Genomic DNA, 14,297 nt, shown 5'->3' with positions numbered 1-14,297 from the left:
ATCTGGAGATACTACTAATATGTTTGCCATCTGGAGACATTACTAATGTGTTGTAAAGACTTTGAAGTAGAGTAGTGCAACCACCCTCTTCCCTAGCTATCTGGAGACACTACTAGTGTGCTGCAAAGACCTTTAATAGGAGTGTTGTATTGGAGTTGAAATTGTCCTCTTTTCTTGGCATTTGGAGACACCACTAGAGTGCTGCAAAGATCTTCAATTGGAGTGTTGTATTAGAGTTGCAACTACTCTCTTCACTTCTCATTTGGAGACACCTTTAGTGTGCAAAGGCCTTCAATTTGAGTGTTGTATTAGGTTTGCAACCACCCTCTTATCTTACCATATGGACTCTATTGGTGTGCTACAAAGACCTTCAAATGAAGTGTTGTATTAAGGCTAGGATGGAGAAATAATTTTCCTAGAATGGAGTTTATAAGGTGCTTATTAATAAGAAATTTTGCTGCATAATTTCTAAATAAGAAACTCTCTCACATACTTGAAATCGAAATAGAAGCTGCTACCTTATATTAGAAACTCTCTCCCATCCCTTGTTTAATTATAACCCTTTTTTTAGATGAATGTCCTAGGAAAATAGCTTTAATAGAAGTATGATCTAATTTATTTTGGTGTATATAATATGTACATCCAAATACTCTTAGGTGGTTAAAGAATATTTTTCTTTGGTAAATAACTTCTAACGGGATTTTCTTATTTAGCACAACATTTGGCAACCTATTAATCAAATAAGTTGTGGTGAGAATGACATCTGGACAATAAATCTTTTAAACATTGTTTTAGAACATAAGTGCTCTTGTCATTTCAAGTAAATGATGATTTTTTCTTTCATAAACTTTTCTTTGTTGTGTGTGTGTGTGTGTGTGTGTGGGGGGGGGGGGGGGGGGGGGGTTTATAAACACAAGTAGTTTGATGTATAACTCTTTTTTTTTTTCAAAATATGTGAAATTTTTTTATTTACAAATTTTGTTCCATTATCGGTCTTCAAAGTAAGAAAAACTTCACTTTTATTTTGCAATAGGTATAAATATGTTAATTGTGAAAAATCATCTATACAAAGTAATAAAATATTTAAACCATTATAATAGTCTACGAGAGCTGGTTCCCAAACATCGGAATGAACAAGTTCAAATATTTTACTATTTTTAGAATTTGAAGTTACAAAAGAAAATTTTGTATATATATTTTGCTAATTTGCATACTTCACAATTACTACAATCTAAATTAAAAAAAATAATAAATACTTTTAAAAAATTTATTGGAGGGATGCTCAACTCTTCTATACCATAAACTTTCAATGTCTTGTGTTTTTGTGTTGAAATTGAATTTTTAAAATATTAGTCCATTCTGGAAAAAAAAAAAAAACTTCACCAATCATCCTCTTATATGTCACATCTTCAAAAAATACATCTTTTGATGAAAATATAATATCACAATTTATTTCTTTTGAATTTTTTTTCTATTGATAAGAAATTAGATGTGCAATTTTTTACATGTAAAATATTTTTAATTTCTGTTAAGAAAAGTTTGATTGAGCCATAGCCACAAATTTTCATTTTTCACCGTTTGCAACATATACAAATTCTTGACCTTTAATTGTTTGTTAATCACGCAATATATTCTAATTTTCTGTCATATGATCGGTTGCACTAGAGTCTAAAATCCAATCTAAATTATTTTTTTTAGTACTCCTGATTTAAATTTTCAAAATTTGTACATTTTTCATGATTTATTGTACTATTTTCGGATTCATATTGGGTTTCGTATATAACAATTATTTTGTTTAGAATGACATATTTGTTCTGGTTTAGACTTAGCCTTAGTTGACTTGTTTGGGCTTCTATTAATTTCAGTTTAGACTTAACCTGTTAAAGTTTAAATTTCAGAAAAACCTTAATTGGGCCCTCTATTCAATAGTCCATTTAGTTTGGAGATGTATACACTTACATGCTTGCTATGTGTATTTACCAAATTTAGACACAGTAAATGGATACCGCGCGTACTCTTTCAAATTACACTTTATTGTCTTAAATCAATTAATCAGGATATATAATTGAAATAGATACTGTAGTCCCTCCCTAAAAATATAATATTCCAATCATTTTATTGATGATACTCTCTTCACCCTTTTCAATTTTAGGCCTAATATAAACTGTCGTCTCTTCTACGGTGACTTTCTCCACGTACTGAAGCTTTTTTTTTCTTAAATATGGGTTAGAAATCAAAGGTAATCGGAATTCCTATTTCTCAGTGTCCCGTAACAGACATCAGTAGAAAAAAAAATTGTGATAGATCCGGAATCACCGCAAGCAGCAGGTCAACTCAAACAAAAGTCGAGGAGGTTAGATCATTTTACGTGTTAGGTGGCCATGTTCCATAGTCTTAGTATTAAAGCGAATTTTGAACGACTTTTGAACTTTTGAACGACTTTGATTATTCCTATATAACCTTTTATTTAATTTTTGTTCATATATATGTTTATCTTGATTTTTGCAACTTCAAACAGTTAGCATTCGGAAATTTCTTTAATTTAATTTATAATTGGCGAGTGAGGCTACTATACTTGGTACTTGGTAGTTCCGTTTTCAGATTCTAAATAGTTGATACAATCTCTTAACATAATTTTTATATAAAAATATACTTGAAGATAAAATTTTATGATTTTTAAAATCATTTTACTTTTTTTTAGATAGGTTAAAAATTACTTGATCTAAAGATTATGAACCATGTGGAAGTAGTAATTTTCTATCTAGTTGAAAAAAATGTAAAATTTGGTTTTTAAGTATATTTTCATATGTAGATCATATATATTAAATGCTTGAAACTTAAAAACAGAGATGTAAATCCATAACACCAACCAAACTACACATTGTAATTAAAGTATCATAAACTCACTCAATAATTGACCATTAATTAATTCATGACAAATTTCATTAGTGCTCTTGCAGAGTGGAAAGTTTAATGTTGCAATCTTTTTGGTGTCCATTTGTTAAGTTATCTCGATTTAACAAATCAATGTTTAGAATTTCCAAGGAAATTATAAAGTTTAGTCAATTCAAGCACTTCAAGTCAATCAAGCCGAGGAGGTATTTCCATAGTCTTACGGTCAAATTAATTGTACTAGAAAGCGACCTTAACCAAAAAATAGCATATTTATCTTTCCATCGACATGAAAATTTCTGTCGCCTCTTTTGACTTTTGAACTACTTTGATTGTTCGTATATAAGCATTTATTTTTATTTTTGTTAATATATTTTTATCTTGATTTTTGCAACTTAAAAGAATTAACATTTGGGAATTTCAAGCAAATTATAAAGTTTAGTCAATTCAAGCACTTCAAGTCAATAAAGTTGATAATTAACGCGTTCAATTGTCTCCTTAGTGTTTAATTTCTTAGTCTTACGGTCAAAGTAATTGTACTAGAAAGCGACCTTAGCAAAAAAAATTAGCATATTTATCTTTGGGAGCTAATAACAGTACCCGCGCTACAACACTCACATGGGAACCATTAAAAATTAAATGTGAAAAAATAAATTTTTATGGGGATCGCAAAAACTCCACAATTCGATTTTTTTCCTGAAGTATTAATACATTTGCACGAAAGTATTTATACCTATGTATAGAAGTATTTATAGCTATGAGGTGAACAATTATTTATTGCGCAGGTACTGTAGCGCGAAGATAATAGTACCCGGACTGTACCCCCAGGGGACCACCAAAAATTAAATGAATGAAAATAACTTCCTGCAAGGACCACCAAATCTCCACAATTTAAACTTTTTTTTTTCTATAATATTAATACCTACACAATTTTCTCTTTCAAATGAGATACATGATGATGTACTTTCAGACTCGTCATTGCACAAGTATTTATACCTATGCTTGCAAGTATTTTTAACATATGACACTGAAAGTATTAATATCCAAGTATTGAAAGTATTTATACTTATGTACTGAAGTATTTATACCTATGAGGTCAACTATTTTTGTTAGAGGAAGGTTGACGCGGGGATGATTGGAGAACTCGAAAATGGATAATCATAACAAGTTACGCATCAAATTATTAATATTTTTTTAAAAGTTAATATCTTATCTTCTAAGTATTTAAACTACGAAAGTATAAATATCTAAGTATTTTTTACATATGACACTGAAAGTATTAATATCTAAGATTGAAAATATTTATACCTATGCACTGAAGTATTTATTCATATGAAGTCAACTATTTTTGTTAGAGAAAGATTGATGCAGGAACAAGTACTGCGGGGACTATAAAAGGAAAACTATATAATTAGTGAGAACTATAAAGAAATGGTGCTGCTGAAATTTTAGAATAATAATTAGTTGAGCCTATATAATATGTTTTTAGAATAATAATTAGTGGGGACCATAGTATATTATTCCTCTAAGTGTGGGTACTATAGCGCAGGTATAGTGCGGATACTGTAGCTCAGGTACTGAAATAATTATTCTTTATCTTTCCATCGACATTTGGAAATTTCTATTGCCTCGTTTGACTTTTGAACTATTTTAATTGTTTGTATATAACCACTTATTTTTATTTTTATTAATATATTTTTCTCTTGATTTTGCAACTTAAAAGAATTAGCATTTGCGAATTTTTTTAATTTGTATTGGTGAGTAAGGCTACAATATTACTTTCTACTATATATTTAGTTCAGTCTGTATTATATCTTCGTTTCTAAATTCCATATAGTCCATATACAATCTCTTAACATATATAATTTTTCATATAAAAATATATTTGAAGACAAAAATTTTGGTTAATTTCGCTGGAGGTCACTAAACTTTGTCTTATCTCACGAACTAGTCACTTAAGTTTGATTTGTCTCTTTGTAGCTACTGAACATTTCATTTATATTAAGTCACTTTAAACTTTCCGTCCAAAATATTAATGAAATATGTCCATTCCGTATCAAATATTAACGGAAAAGTTATATTTTATTATTTTATTGGATGAAAAAGTTATAAGGTAACTTGATTGGGATCAGACAAATGAAAAATTTAGTGGACACAGAGGGACAAATCAAACTTATGTGATCAATTCGTGACAAATAACAAAGTTTAGTGAACTCTGGCGAAATATACCCCAAAATTTTATAATTTTTTACCTGATTAAAAGATTGTGAACAATGCAAAAGTAATAATTTTCTAGCTACCTAAAAAGTAGTAAAAAAATTGTAAACAAATGTAAATTTTGTATAGAAATCATATTTAGCAATTCAAATTAATTATTGGAAATTTAAAACGAGAGATATAGATCCATAGTAGGAACCGATCTGCATATATAATTGGCCATTCATGAAAAATTTCAATTGACCTAAACGTCTGAGTTTAATGTTGCAATGTTTTCGGTGTCCATTTGTTATCTCTAAACGTCTGAGTCCAATTTTAATTGAGCCAAAGAACATACTCAATGTGACGAATATCAAGCAAATTATAAAGCTTGGTCATATGCATATTTTAATGTCAATATTAATATTTACACAAGAACAAGGTCATAACCAGAAATTTGTCCCCCCAGTTCTGAGACGTCTCTATTGGTCAATTGGTACGACTTTATGTACGCTGAATTTTACAAGACGCTCCTGATCTCTCTCATGAATAATTAATATCGGTCACTTTATATTCTCAAATCCACAACAACTTGCTGGCAAAGAAATAATTTGTTTCTTTAGCCATGCTCATGATTAAAAACTTTGCTGTGGTTTTCCTCCTCTTAAAAATCACATTCTCAGTCAGCCAAGAAGTGGAATTTACATTCAATGGATTCGCCGGCGCAAATCTAACCCTAGACGGTATAGCTTACATCGAGTCGAATGGCCTTTTGAAGTTAACTAATGACACGTATCGAATGAAGTATGGTCATGCCTTCTATCCCTCTCCAATTCGCTTCGGCAAGACGACCTCTTCATTCTCAACAACATTTGTTTTCGCAATTATTTCGGAGGCCCTTGACCACAAGGGCGATGGGATTGCTTTCTTCATCTCCCCCTCGAAGAATCTCTCCACCGCTATGCCAAAACAATACTTGGGCCTCCTCAATGATCAAAACGATGGCAATCCTACCAATCATATTTTTGCTGTTGAGCTTGACACTCATAAAAACTCTGAGTGCAACGATATAAATGATAACCATCTTGGCATTGATATAAATAGTTTGAGGTCAAACCAATCTTCTTTTGCCGGCTATTATGCCGACAATTCAGGTGCTTTTCAAAATTTGAACCTTTCCAGTAGTAAAGCGATGCAAGTATGGGTTGAATACGAGAGCAAAGAGACACAAATTACTGTTTCCTTATCTCCCATTGGAAAGTCTAAGCCAAGAAAACCTCTAATTTCTTATAAATTCAATCTCTCAACAATTTTGAACGATTCTATGTACGTTGGTTTCTCTTCTTCCATTTGCCGTTTGCATAGCTCTCATTACATTCTTGGATGGAGCTTTAAACTAAATGGAACAGCACCATCCATTGACCTATCAAAGTTACCAAACCTCCCAACCTCCAAAGGCCGATCAAAAGTCCTAGAAATAGTGGTACCTTTTGCTTCAGCGGCCTTTATTCTTATTGTAGTCGCTTTCCTTTTCCTCTATTTGAAGAGGCGGTTTAAGTATGCAGAAGTGATTGAAGATTGGGAAGTTGAGTTTGGTCCACATCGCTTCTCATACAAAGATTTGTACCGAGCAACCAATGGGTTTAAGGAAAAAGAGTTGCTTGGAAGTGGTGGATTTGGGAGGGTTTACAGGGGTGTTTTACCTGTGTCCAACTTGGAAGTTGCAATCAAGCGAGTCTCACACGAATCCAACCAAGGTATTAAGCAATTTATTGCAGAGGTTGTGAGTATTGGCCGGCTCCGGCATAGAAACCTTGTTCAATTGTTGGGTTATTGTCGGAAGAAAGGGGAGCTCCTTTTGGTATATGATTACATGCCAAATGGGAGTCTTGACAAGTATTTGTATCATGAAGAAAAGCCAACCCTTAATTGGATCCAACGATTCAAAATTATCAAAGGAGTAGCATCAGGTCTTTTATACCTCCATGAGGATTGGGAGCAAGTCGTTATTCACCGAGACGTTAAGGCAAGCAATGTCTTATTAGACTGTGATTTAAATGGTAGATTAGGTGATTTTGGGCTTGCAAAACTATACAATCGTGATACCGACCCTCAAACCACCCATGTGGCAGGAACAATGGGTTATATTGCCCCAGAGCTTGCAAGAACTGGCAAGGCAACACCTCTTACTGATGTGTTTGCCTTTGGTGCATTCCTGCTAGAGGTTGTTTGTAGTAAGGGACCATTACACCCCGGTGCACAAGGGGAGGGAACGATTCTAGTCGATCTGGTGTTAGAACACTGGAAATCCGGATCGTTAGCCGATATTGTGGATCCAAGATTAGGTGAATGTTACACAGTAGAGGAAGTAGATATGGTGCTAAAACTAGGCATGCTTTGCTCACATCCACTACCTAGTGTCAGGCCAAGCATGCGACAAGCTGTGCAATATTTGGAATGCGATGCACCCCTACCAGACTTATCTGCAATAGATATGAACTTTATGAACTTTACCACACTTGCAATGCTTCAGAATGAAGGATTCGATTCTTATGTTATGTCACATCCCTCTTCAATATCAATGACATCTTTCTCTAGTTTATCTAGTGGTAGATGATTGTACAAACTCTTTAAAGGATTTTTATATGTTTTCTAATTTTTATTTGTCTAATAATATTGTGTAATGACTCCGGTTGAGTTTCATTTCCAGCTTACTCCAACTTGTTTGGGACTAAAGGTTTTGTTGTTGTTGTTGTTGTTGTTGATAATATTGTGTAATCAGAGTTTCATTTGTAGCCTACCCAAAATGTTGCTCTTCACCTGCAGAGTCCAAACTATGTATCAATCGTTGCAACGTGTCATCAACCTTCCAGATATTGACTTCCACCGTCGATGAGGGCTCAGTACCATAACAATACTACAACCAATAACAAATATTTAATTACTAATGATATCTTTTTATATAACCATGCATGCAAATATGCAAGTATAGAGGTAGTCAGATTTCTTCAGTTAGTGCACTAGCTAGTTTCAGCCCTTTTTGCAAGTACGATAGTAGTAGTACTATTTTGAAAAAACATACATATATTTCTTGTTGTATTATTGTAAGGTTCTTCTAGTTTGATGAACTCCTCATAATCTATTTTATCATTTTATCAATACATGAAGACGTACAAAGAGATTAAAACAATGACATTTTCCAGCATCTGAAATATGGTTGTTCTAGTGGCCGCAAGTCAACTACTGCCACTTGATCATCAAACTTTGGAAAAATATAAAGCAAAAGTTTAGACTAAGTCAGGCATATTGAATTTATATTTCATTAAAATTTCATACTTGACGCCGAGCGTACTTGAAATGTAGCTCCAGATGTTCAACATTTGTTAACCTACCAAGGAAAGTAGCCATTCCCTTCAAGGAAGCCTTCATAATGTTGAGAAAGGGTAAAGAGGTTGTATGTCCGCACCGCCTCCTTAGTCTCGAGTAGACCTAAGATTATGAGAACTATTGGATCATACAAATTGCTTATGAAGTCACATTTCATTGCGTAAGTGGAAGGGGAAGTGAGGAAAAAAAGAGGCCCAATAGTAAAAGGAGAAACAGAGCAGCTCCTAAACCCCAACAAAGAGAGACAGGAGTGAAATTTAATTTTATTAGACAACGAGCAATGTAAAAGTTAGACCTACAGTGAAGAGGCGCGAAAAGTCACTATATTCTATCAGTTCAAAACAGATTTATTCAAAGACCAAATTTCTTTTTGGAAATCTTTCCTAGAGACTCTGAACAAGTCCTTCCCATCGTTCCCGATTTCTCTCCTACTGCTCCTACCACCACCGCCTCAACTACCACCGACCTCAACCCTTTTCTTCCCCACCTCTCCTACTGCTCCTACCACCAACGCCTCAACTATTTACCACCTCAACCCTATCCCACTGCTCGTACCACCCTCCTCAACCTTCCAAGCAAAATAATGCTAACGCCCCTGCTCTAGGTGTCAATGTTGTAGAAAAACCGATCGGGAAGTTTATGGTGCTGTTTTGATTGGAGAAGGTGCTCCTTTCAGGAAGAAACCAAAGAGGAAGGAGGATTTGATGTACTTTCAGGTTAAAAATTGTGCTACTTTTGTTAATTTAAGGGCAATGGCAAATTGATTAGAGGGGATTAGTGTTGGGAATCAATGATAATTTTCTTTCATTTTTTGGTCATCATTAATATAAAAAGTTGAACTTTAGTTAAATGAAATTGCTATTGACCTGGGGAATAATAATAAAATTAGGGAGTGTGTTTCATTAGTTTTCCTTTCATTCTTAATCTACCACTGACACAACTCTTAATTGAGCTTCTTTTAGCCTAATTGACAATAAAATAATAGGTGTTACTAAATGTCATACATATGTGCTACAATAGTTTATGCTCTTGATTAAATTGAGTACCAAGGCTTGATTGATTCCACCGAGTAAAATAAATCATCTTTGCAAATTAGAATATATTATTTTTTTCGTGAATAAGGATGAGCTTCTTGCTTATTGTTTTTTAAGGTTGGAAGCAGAGCTTCTTGCTTATAGTTGAAAACTGTAGATGAAAATATGAAATGTATGTGTTATTATCACAAATGGAAGTTGATATTGGATATAATAATAATAATATGTGCACAAGCTATTTTTTGGGTCTCTTTCACTGTATTTTTTGTACCTTTCTTCCTCAATTACAAAGATTTACTTTATTTATACTATGTTTCTGTTTAGGTTTAGACACAAAAATAAATATTCAGTTAAGATTTTCAGATGATGAATTATAACTGCTTTAGAAAATCAGGGGTTGAACCGATTGACCCAACGGTCTAACAAGTGAACTGTTGACCCGGGGTTTTACCGAGTTGATGTCCGGTCTGGTTCTGATAAAATTGGCTTAAACCGTTAAAAATGGGCATTAGGAGAGGTTATTTCCATAGTAGTAATAGATGGCTACATTAAGCGACCCATTCCAACTCTTCCCAAGCCAATACCAAAATTCATTTCGGTTTGCAATTGCCATACAGAAATTCATTTTCGGTTTCCATTTGAAGCCTTTTTTTAATCAAAGTTTCCAATTAACGTTTAAATTCGGTGTGAAGAGAGAGAACCGGGTAGAAACGGTTAAGAAATCAAATGAGGTATGAGATTTTGATTTCCTGTGGGGTTGGGAGGATTGGGGAGAACGGGTAGGAAAAGTGCATACCGAAATTCTAATTCGGAATTCAAAAATGGATACCAAAAATGATTTTTAGTATTGATAAATTTTGTAAAATTGTAAGCAATTTACCTCCATTCAGATTTTCATTTTTCTTATGATGTTTTAAAAAAGAAAAGAAAAGAAAAATCGACCAGATCCTAGAGGCCAATTGAAATGTTTTGTGCATCCTTTAATTCCTAAGTGTTCTGTGATAGATATGGAATCACTTCAAGTCAACCAAGTTGAGGAGGTTAGAGTGCTCACGTCACCTTAGTCTTACGGTCAAATAATTAAATTGTACTAGAAGACGACCATAGGAAAAAAAAATTATCATTTGGAAATTTCCGTCGCCTCTTTTGACTTTGAACTACTTTGATTGTTCGTATATAACCTTTCATTTTAACTTTTTTTTATATATATATTTTATCCTGATTTTTGCAACTTCAAAGTTTATTTGTTTTTTTTATTTTTTATGGTTCAAAGTCCATTTGTTATCTCTAACCTTACTTCTAAGTGAAATTTTAAATGAGCCAAAGAACATACATAATGTTACGAATATCAAGCAAATTATAAAGCTTAGTCATATGCATATTTTAGTATCAATATTAATATTTACACAAGAACATGTGTTTATTAACCAGAAATTTGTCCCACAGTTCTGACACGGCTCTCTTGGTCAATTGTTTAATTACGACTATTATGTACACTGAATTGGTGCCTCAATTATCTCTCACATGAATTAATAATATCCGCTCACTTTATATTGTCAAATCCCCAACAACTTTGCTTTGGCTTTTCTCCTCTTAAAAATAATTTGTTTCTTTACCCATGCTCACGATTAAAATCTTTGCTTTGGCTTTTCTCCTCTTAAAAATCACATTCTCAGTCAGCCAAGAAGTGGAATTTACATTCAATGGATTCGCCGGTGCAAATCTAACCCTAGACGGTGTAGCTTACATCGAGTCGAATGGCCTTTTGAGGTTAACAAATGACACGTATGTGAAAGGTCATGCCTTCCACCCCTCTTCAATTCGCTTCAGCAGTACCACCTCTTCCTTCTCAACCACATTTGTTTTTGCAATTATTTCGGAGTCCCTTGATGTCAGCAGTGATGGGATTGCGTTCTTCATCTCCCCCTCGAAGAATCTCTCTGCTGCCATGCCTAAACAATACTTGGGCCTGCTCAATGATCAAAACAATGGCAATTTCAGCAATCATATTTTTGCGATCGAGCTTGACACTTTTTACAACTCTGAGTTCCAAGATATAAATGATAATCATGTTGGCATTGATATAAATAGTTTGAAGTCAAGCCAATCTGCTTCTGCCGGCTATTATACCGACGATTCAGGTGCTTTTCAAAATTTGAGCCTTATCAATGGTAAATCGATGCAAGTATGGGTTGAATATGATAGCCAAGAGACACAAATTAGTGTTGCCTTGTCTCCTATTGGAAATTCTAAGCCAAGAAAATATCTGCTCTCTTATAAATTCAATCTCTCAACAGTTTTGAACGATTCTATGTATGTTGGTATTTCTTCTTCCACTGGCTCTTTGGGGAGCTCTCATTACATTCTTGGGTGGAGCTTCAAATTAAATGGAACAGCACCATCCATTGACCTATCAAAGTTACCAAACCTCCCAAGTACAACCTCCAAAGGCCGATCAAAAGTCTTATACATAGTGATACCTTGTGCTTCAGCAGCCTTTATTCTCATTTTAATTGCTTTCTTTTATGTCAAGAGGCGGTTTAAGTATGCAGAAGTGATTGAAGATTGGGAAGTTGAGTTTGGTGCACATCGCTTCTCATACAAAGATTTGTACCGAGCAACCAATGGGTTTAATGAAAAAGAGTTGCTTGGAAGTGGTGGATTTGGGAGGGTTTATAGGGGGGTTTTATCTGTGTCCAAATTGGAAGTTGCAGTCAAGCGAGTCACACACGAATCCAACCAAGGTATTAAGCAATTTATTGCAGAGGTTGTGAGTATTGGTCAGCTCCGGCATAGAAATCTTGTGCAATTATTGGGTTATTGCCGAAGTAAAGGGGAGCTCCTTTTGGTATATGATTACATGCCAAACGGGAGTCTTGACAAGTATTTGTATGGTCAAGAAAACCCAACCCTTAACTGGATCCAACGATTCAAAATAATCAAAGGAGTAGCATCAGGTCTTTTATACCTTCACGAGGATTGGGAGCAAGTCGTCATCCACCGAGATGTTAAGGCAAGCAATGTTTTATTAGATTGTGATTTAAATGGCAGATTAGGTGACTTTGGCCTTGCAAGACTATACGATCATGGAAACGACCCTCAAACCACCCATTTGGTAGGTACAATGGGTTATATTGCCCCGGAGCTTGTGAGAACTGGTAAAGCAACACCTCTTACTGATGTGTTTGCCTTTGGTGCATTCTTATTAGAGGTTGTTTGCAGCAAGAGACCAGTGCACCCCGGTGTGCAAGGGGAGCGAAAGATTCTAGTCAATTGGGTGTTACAAAACTGGAAATTTGGATCGTTAGCCGATATTGTGGATCCGAGATTAGGCAAAAGTTATACAGTAGTGGAGGTAGATATGGTGCTAAAACTAGGTTTGCTTTGCTCACATCCACTACCTAGTGCTAGGCCGAGCATGCGACAAGCTGTGCAATATTTGGAAGGCGATGTACCCCTACCGGAGTTATCGGCAATATATATGAACTTTAGCATGCTTCCAATGCTTCAGAATGAAGGATTCAATTCTTCTGTTATGTCACATCCCTCTTCAATATCAATGGCATCTTTCTCTAGTTTATCTGGTGGTAGATGATAGAATGGGCTCTTTGTTATATAATTTTCTTGTCCCTTCGTGATATTTGTACTTAATTTGTAGATGATATTGTAATTTTAATGGTTGCATTTGTCATACCACTTTTTGAAGAATTGGGTTCTGATCTGTATTAAATAAGCAGTTAAGCACTTAGTGCTGCGAATACAGAGCAAAACACTTGATGCTCCGATCAACTTTTGTGAAAGTAATTATTATTTTTGTCGGACGCAGGACAGCAAAATATTTGCCCTTAAAATCTTGGAAATATTTTTTGGATCGACTTAATTAATCTCATTTATTTTAGTCTTATATTTTCTCTTACATTATACAAAGGGGAGTGGCATTTTCATCTCAACAATTGTAATATTGAGCGCTGAGAGAATATGTTCTTCCAAAATACCTACTTTACCCTTAACTCCTTTCTCTTACATCTATCCCAAAAGGTGAATAAAGGAAATGGTTAATAAGGAAGTTACATGGTTAAATTGATATTATTTTCTTTTATTATCTTTTTTTGAGAATGAAATTCTATTGCTGATCTCAGTTAATATCTATCTGAAAATATCTATATCTTTGAGAATGAAATCCTTTCTTTTATTTTCTTGTATTATACATCTTTCTTTTATTTTCCTTGTTGCCATTATATTCTATTTTTTATTCTTAAAGAGATAGATATTAATTTAGTTTTGAATGTTGGATATGTTAATGAAAGAAATTCTTTTTTTTTTATTAAAGAGATTTGTAATTTTTGGATGCATAGCATTGACATGTGATCTTGTTGAGGAAGTAGAAGCAGAAGATGTAGAGAAGACGCAGCTTGTTCAGAAGAAGATGAAGTCGCATGATCGTTGATGCAATTGGTTGAAGGATCTTTTAAGTTTTTTATTTATTTTATATGTGTAAAAAGAATGTTATCAAGTTTCGATTGGTATATTTTGATGAACAATTTGATACTAGGACATGATTAATGACTATTGTTTTGTTAACATATGTGTTTTGTAACCAACATACTTATTTTGAAAAATATTAGGTCTAATTTATGAATGAAAATAATAATTAAGCTTGGCATATGAATAATGTACTTCCTTTTTACAAAGAAGAAAGAGAAAAGGTTTCTGTTCATTGTGTTTTGTCCACCATTTGTCCACAGTCTTATCCGACTCCGGTTCAACTGTCTTCGGTCCCCACTTCTA

At 33.9% G+C, this 14,297-nt stretch overlaps 2 pseudogenes across 1 annotated transcript in view; both read left to right on the top strand.

Moving 5' to 3' along the window:
* The first annotated feature begins 5,654 nt into the window (after positions 1-5,654).
* Positions 5,655-7,846, top strand: LOC144549096 (L-type lectin-domain containing receptor kinase SIT2 pseudogene; annotated as a pseudogene).
* Positions 7,847-11,112: 3,266 nt separating this feature from the next.
* Positions 11,113-14,297, top strand: part of LOC144549105 (L-type lectin-domain containing receptor kinase SIT2 pseudogene) — a 62,468-nt pseudogene continuing 59,283 nt past the window's right edge. Inside the window, exon 1 of the transcript XR_013509576.1 lies at positions 11,113-13,187. The product of XR_013509576.1 is annotated as an L-type lectin-domain containing receptor kinase SIT2 pseudogene (transcript). The remainder of the gene's footprint in view (positions 13,188-14,297) is intronic.

Source organism: Carex rostrata, chromosome 34, assembly GCF_964058835.1.
Source record: "Carex rostrata chromosome 34, lpCarRost1.2, whole genome shotgun sequence".
Lineage (NCBI taxonomy): Eukaryota > Viridiplantae > Streptophyta > Magnoliopsida > Poales > Cyperaceae > Carex > Carex rostrata.
Note: the sequence above shows the minus strand (reverse complement) of the source record. Positions and strands in the feature narration are given on the sequence as shown.